The sequence below is a fragment of the Canis aureus genome, chromosome 26 (assembly GCF_053574225.1).
Source record: "Canis aureus isolate CA01 chromosome 26, VMU_Caureus_v.1.0, whole genome shotgun sequence".
Lineage (NCBI taxonomy): Eukaryota > Metazoa > Chordata > Mammalia > Carnivora > Canidae > Canis > Canis aureus.
The window spans coordinates 16,813,087-16,818,870 of NC_135636.1; the positions used below are offsets into that span (position 1 = coordinate 16,813,087).

At 37.8% G+C, this 5,784-nt stretch overlaps 1 long non-coding RNA gene across 1 annotated transcript; it reads left to right on the plus strand.

Annotated features, from left to right (window-relative positions):
• The first annotated feature begins 714 nt into the window (after positions 1-714).
• LOC144298799 (uncharacterized) lies at positions 715-5,494 on the plus strand. Its single transcript, XR_013365683.1, has 2 exons — positions 715-918; positions 5,206-5,494. It is a non-coding gene; the product is annotated as an uncharacterized LOC144298799 (long non-coding RNA).
• The last annotated feature ends 290 nt before the right edge of the window (positions 5,495-5,784 follow it).

The window sequence follows — 5,784 nt, forward strand, 5'->3', positions numbered from 1 at the left end:
CCTCTTCTCCCACCCCTTCTCAAAACCTATTCTCATTTGTCAATTATACTTCAGTAAAGGTGGTGAAAAATTCTATTCTTATACATTCTAAGTTATAAATCAATGTAAATGGAAAGGAGACAAAACATTTACATTAAGAGAAATGAAAAACAATTCAAATTTCAGGCGTCATTTGTTAAGTACTATGTGCCTTTTAGATACTGGGGAGGGTTAAAGGAGTCCCTACAATAGCGCAGTTTAGGCATCTAAAGAAGGGTCTGTAATGTTTTCCAACAGATGAGCTCTTGATTTAGACGTAGTTCCTTCTCCTTTACCATAAGCAGAAAGACCATCTTTACTATAAGAAATGTCATCTTTTATGAGGTAATAGGAAAGCCATCAAAGTTCAGTGTCTAAACTAATTTACTCTAGTTGTATCTTTATATTTTTCTCTCTCCCTATCTTCATATATCTTTCTCAAAGCTCAACACGGAAGCAGAAACTTGAACATGAAGAGGAGTGCATCTAAACAAGCCTTACGTGACCCGGAAGATCCAGAAGCTCCTTCACAACATAGCAGGCTATTTTATCAGCCTTTCAACAAAAGATGCCTGAATGGTATTACTTTTGCCTCCATAATGGTTTAAATGCTTCTAAGAGGCATTAGAGTCACTCGCTCCCTGTGGAGTTGGAAGAATAATGCACAGATGACAGTGCATTTAGTAAGAGGCAGACAATGCCCGTGGTTGCTCCATTACTCTGTCATCAGAGATATCAGCACTAGGCTGGGCGCTGAGCATTCGCCCATGTAGCCTGATATGAGTTCATGGAGCTGGAATTCAAAACACTAACCAGCTGTGGGAACCCAGTGAGAAGCCTGTCACACTGAATGGTATCCAGATTAGAGCTGTGAGAATTGGGGAAAACCCTTCTTGCTAAGTAAGTTTACTTCTTCAGTTTTCTCTCTTATTTAAATTTTTAATGTTTGCTACAATCCTGAACCTATAGCCATCCATTTGAATAATGGAATTTTTAAGACGACCCTTAAAAATATTTTTGAGGCAATCATGGAAATTATAATACTGACTGGATATTTGATGACCTTGTAATTATAATTTTTAGGTGTGATAATAGCATTAGGTTTATGTAGCAAAATACCCATAACTCTGTAGAGATGTGTGCTCAGAGGAATGTAGGGGTGGAATGAAATGAAGTCTGGAATTTGCTTTAAAATAATTCAGAAAAAAGGGGATCCCTGGGGAAAAAAGAGGGAAAGGGAAAGATTAAACAAGTATTGCAAACTCTTAATAATTGCTGGATCTGGGTTGGGTTATGTCTGATCATCGGAATATTCTCTCTCTTTGTAAAAGTATGTTTGGAAATAAACATAAGAAAATTTTATGATAATAAAAGAAAAGAAATAATGCCAGACCAAAGGCAAAGTTATCTCTCAAGTAACATAAAAACGTCTTTTCAGCTAAGGGTTTTTTTTTCAAGGCCAGAAACTGTCAAATAAATGATCTACAAAATCAAAAAATGAGAAAGTCATGTTCTCAGGTGCTCAGGTCTTAAAAACATCCTTCTGTGGTATGTGTATTGGTAGGAGCAGACAAAGAAGCTTAAGGAAAGAAAACAGAAATCAGAAATGGCACATTGTTTTATTTGTTGCTTGATAGTTCATGTAGTGGTCATAATGGGAATAGACCAAATGGATATTTGTGGGTACCAGGTTCTATGGTATTTTTTTCTCATAAGTCCTGGTGTGACTTTCAATTAACATTTCTATCTTTTAGTTTCCTCATCTATAAATCAAAGGGTTGCATGATAAAGAACTAAGATTTCTTTCAGGACTGAAAGTGCAAACTCCAGATTATATTAGCAAATCTCCTTCAGAAAAATGGGAGATTACAAATAAAAAGAAAATATCAAGTTCTGATATGACTTGGCAAATCAGGAGATGGCATGTTCATTAAGCCTCTATTGAATTCTCAACACAGAAAATTCAAGTGTAGCAAATTTTGCTGTTTAGAAAATCTAATTAGCAAATGAGGCAATATGGAAAATAAACAGGTTCTAAAGGCAATTTTAGCCACAGCCTAATTCTATTAAGAAAAAAAAAATCCATTAACTCAAATATTTTTACATTTCTTTTCTTAATACAGAAGAGAATGGATATAAATAACATTTGTGTATCAAGAAATTTCCAAAATAATTTTTGTTTCCTTCAAGTGTTTGAAAACATGTACGTTTCTAGTGAAATTAAACTGTTTGAAGTGGGAGGGTTGGCGGGGCAAAGATGGATTCATAAGGCCACCCAAACCATGCATTTATTTATGTTTTTCCCAGAAAAGGTTGGCAAGTGTTGGTGTTGCAAATACATGACTGATTTCAGAAAGATGCTCTACATAAAGGCAGCTCTTCATGTATAAAGCTAGAGTCCATTTTATCCCAGGGTCCTACTTTCTATGACTTGGTGTCTACCAGATTTCTTTCACTTCTGCTTTATTTGAAATTTGAAGTTAGTAAAATAAGTGGGGGGCGGGGGATTTAAGGTGCGTGAACCACACATCATCAAATGTGCAGCAGGATTGCTTTCTCTTCCACAGGGACAGTTACTGGTAGATCTCAATAATGAAAAAAACAAAGAAGTTGATTATAGAACTGTAAGATTTATATCATAAAAGGCTTAGGCGTCCTAGGTTTCATGTTTCAATAAATGTGTTTCACTCATTTACCTCTGCATTTAAAATTTTGCCCTTATTTTTTCATTCAAATCATCCTATTCCTTTCTAAGAATCAGACATGAAATATTGGGGAGGGGTGGTTAGGCAAAGGGAAAAAAAATCATATTATTCCTCTGACAAATTCTGGAAAGAAGAAAGAAAATTTTACTCATTACAGGGTGCTCTATTAACTGAGCTGTCATTTAGTACCAAACATAAAAACACAAAATAATGGCATCTATATTTGATATCTATTAAGAATTTTGCAATACTGTTGTGAGAAAATGATCACTTTTTTTCTGAGAAAAAATTTTAAAGATTTATTCTGACTTCTATATTGCCACTTTCTGATCTTCTAAGACCAGTTCTTTTATCCAGTCAGAAAACATTTCTCCAACTTTATAATGAACATTAAAGAAAGGAAGATAATTCAACATTTGTACATTTATTTTAAGGTAATCTTTGAGAACAGATGTGATTCCATGGCCATAATTATATTTAATTCCATCTAATTCCTATGTGAGAGACACCCCATAAAAGTTGTGAGCTTCAGGAAAATTGTTTTTGCCATCTGATAGGAGGCATTTCTTGATTCTTAGCAGTTCTACCATCAAGTCTAAAATAAGGAAATAGTGCGGGCTTTCTGAGGTATCTAAAGGAGAGTTTCTCAATGCTGCATCAGAATCATCTGGAGGACTTGGGAAACCACAGCTCTCACTTCCAGAATTTCTAATTCCAAAGTTCTGGCCTGGAACCTTAGAAATTGCATTTCTAACAAGTTCCTGGATTATCTTAATATTGCTGCTGCTGGTTTGGAGACCATAATTTGATAACCAGTTATCTAAATATATGCAGCATAAGTGCTTGAATAACAGAAAACTATTAATTACTTCATTCAGTTCTGTGGAGCCTTAAGCCATCTAAATGTTTTGACTGGTGGGTAGGTAAGAAAGGAGCCTCCACCTACCCACTTTGGAATTGTTTTTTAAGATTTTATTTATTTATTCATGAGAGAGAAAGAGAGAGAGAGGCAAAGACACAGAAAAGCAGGCTCTATGCAGGAAGCCTGATGTGGGACTCGATCCCGGAACTCCAGGATCATGCCCTGGGCCGAAGGCAGGTGCCAAACCCCTGAGCCACCCAGGGATCCCCATCTCACTTTGGAAACCAAAAACTGAATGTACATTGTCCTCAGTATAAACAAAATTATCCTAGGTGTGAGCCTAGCTATAGCACAGTGCAATCAACTCAAAATGAGGTAAGATATTGCTTAATTTTGAGTCTAAGGAAGCTCATTTGGTCACCATGTAATCCTGGCCATGCAGGTGCACAAAGCATCAAAAACTTTTTCGGGGAGTATTTTGATGTTTTGGATTGTCCCTTGACCCTGATTGTTACTAGCAGCACAATAAAACATTTAAAGAAATCTGAGATTTCAGGGTGTGATCTGAAGTTCTACCAATGTGACCTAAGCAAGTGAGGTTCACCACATCAGCTATGTGGACCTCTGTGGATGGTCAGTTCTGTCTCTATTACCTCTGGCTCCTTAAATGTCCTTGCTGGCCCAGGCCTCGGCCTACGTCACTGAACCATTTGATTTGTCCCTCATAGTAAGGTGATGATGACAACAAGCATAAAGAAGTCTTTCAATAGTGATTTCCTGTATCTCACTTATCCCAGCTCAGAAAAATCTTGCCATTCAACTAAACTGGCGTCAGAGATACAGTGGGAAAAAGGAGCAGTGGGGGAGGGGAATACGTGGGGGGAGGAGGATCCTTTTCAAAAGCTCTCCCTGTGAGGAGACAGGAGCAGGAAGAGGAGGAGCCCAAGGCTGGCTATTTTTAAAATGAAATGCAGAGCCCTTTGGTCCTCTCTCCTGTTTCTATGAAGCCCCCAGAACAAAGGCATAAATCGCTGGGCAATTCATTCGGTCTGTATTTCCTCTGTACTCTCTTTAGTGAGCAAGTATAGTGAAAGCCATATGGGCAGAGATATGGGCCTTCCCTCAAAATCTGCAACTTCCTTTCACAAAGCTGTCTTCCATCAGGATCAAAGTGTCACCTCCCAATGATGTTACTCATAAAGAGATCAGGAGAAAAGAAGAAAGAAAATTCATAATGGCCTGGGGTGGAAGTTGAGTCTTAACACAGGAGGGGACAACAGGATACCTACCCACTAGAGAGTATACAACTTGCACCCAAGGGGAAGGCACAGAGTCCCATGATGAAGTGGTCAATTCACTGAAGATGCAGATGGCATTTTAGCAGCCCTGTTGGCTCTCACCCCCAAAGGTGGGAGAAAGAATCACAATGCTGACTGGGCCAAGCTAATTGAAAGAAAGAAAAAACAAGCCCTGGTGTTGATACAGAAAAATCTAGGACAAGACAAAGGCAACTCTCAATTTACCTTCTGGCCTACTTACTCTTCCATTAAAAGGGGTGTTATCTGTACCAGAAAAGAGAACTGATGCCTGTGTTAACACTTGTCTCTGTTTTATTTTTAGGTTCTTTACTCAGAGAAAGGATAGCAAGGCCAGTTGGACCTCGGGCCTCAGACCACACTTGGTTTTCTCAGGTTTCCCTGCACATAAAGGCCCAAAATAATTTTCCATCATGACCTGGCCAGGAAATACAGCCAGGTCTCAGAGTGGCCACTGCAAATGGGCATGTGAGCTTGGTTATCTGTCCCCGGTGGGGTCTATATCACCATCTAATTTGATCTTCCTATCCAGCTGGTGTTTTTTTCTTGCTGAGGCAATGCTTCAGTATAAGAAAAATATACATATATATGTATATTGCATGTGTGTGTGTGTACATGTATATATTTTATATATTTCATATTAGTATATATTATATATGTGCGTGTGTGTATATATATATATATATATATATATATATATATATATATATAATCGAGATGATATGACAAATCTAAGAAAAAGTGAATAGTTCCAAGACCCAAAACATGGTCTCTGATGAAAATGCTAGCATAGTGATAGGTATTAGTAGTGGGAGGCCAGCACAGGGTACTTCCTGGGACAAGGCCGCCTATGTTTTCTTTATTTCTGTGGAGGAAATGCAGC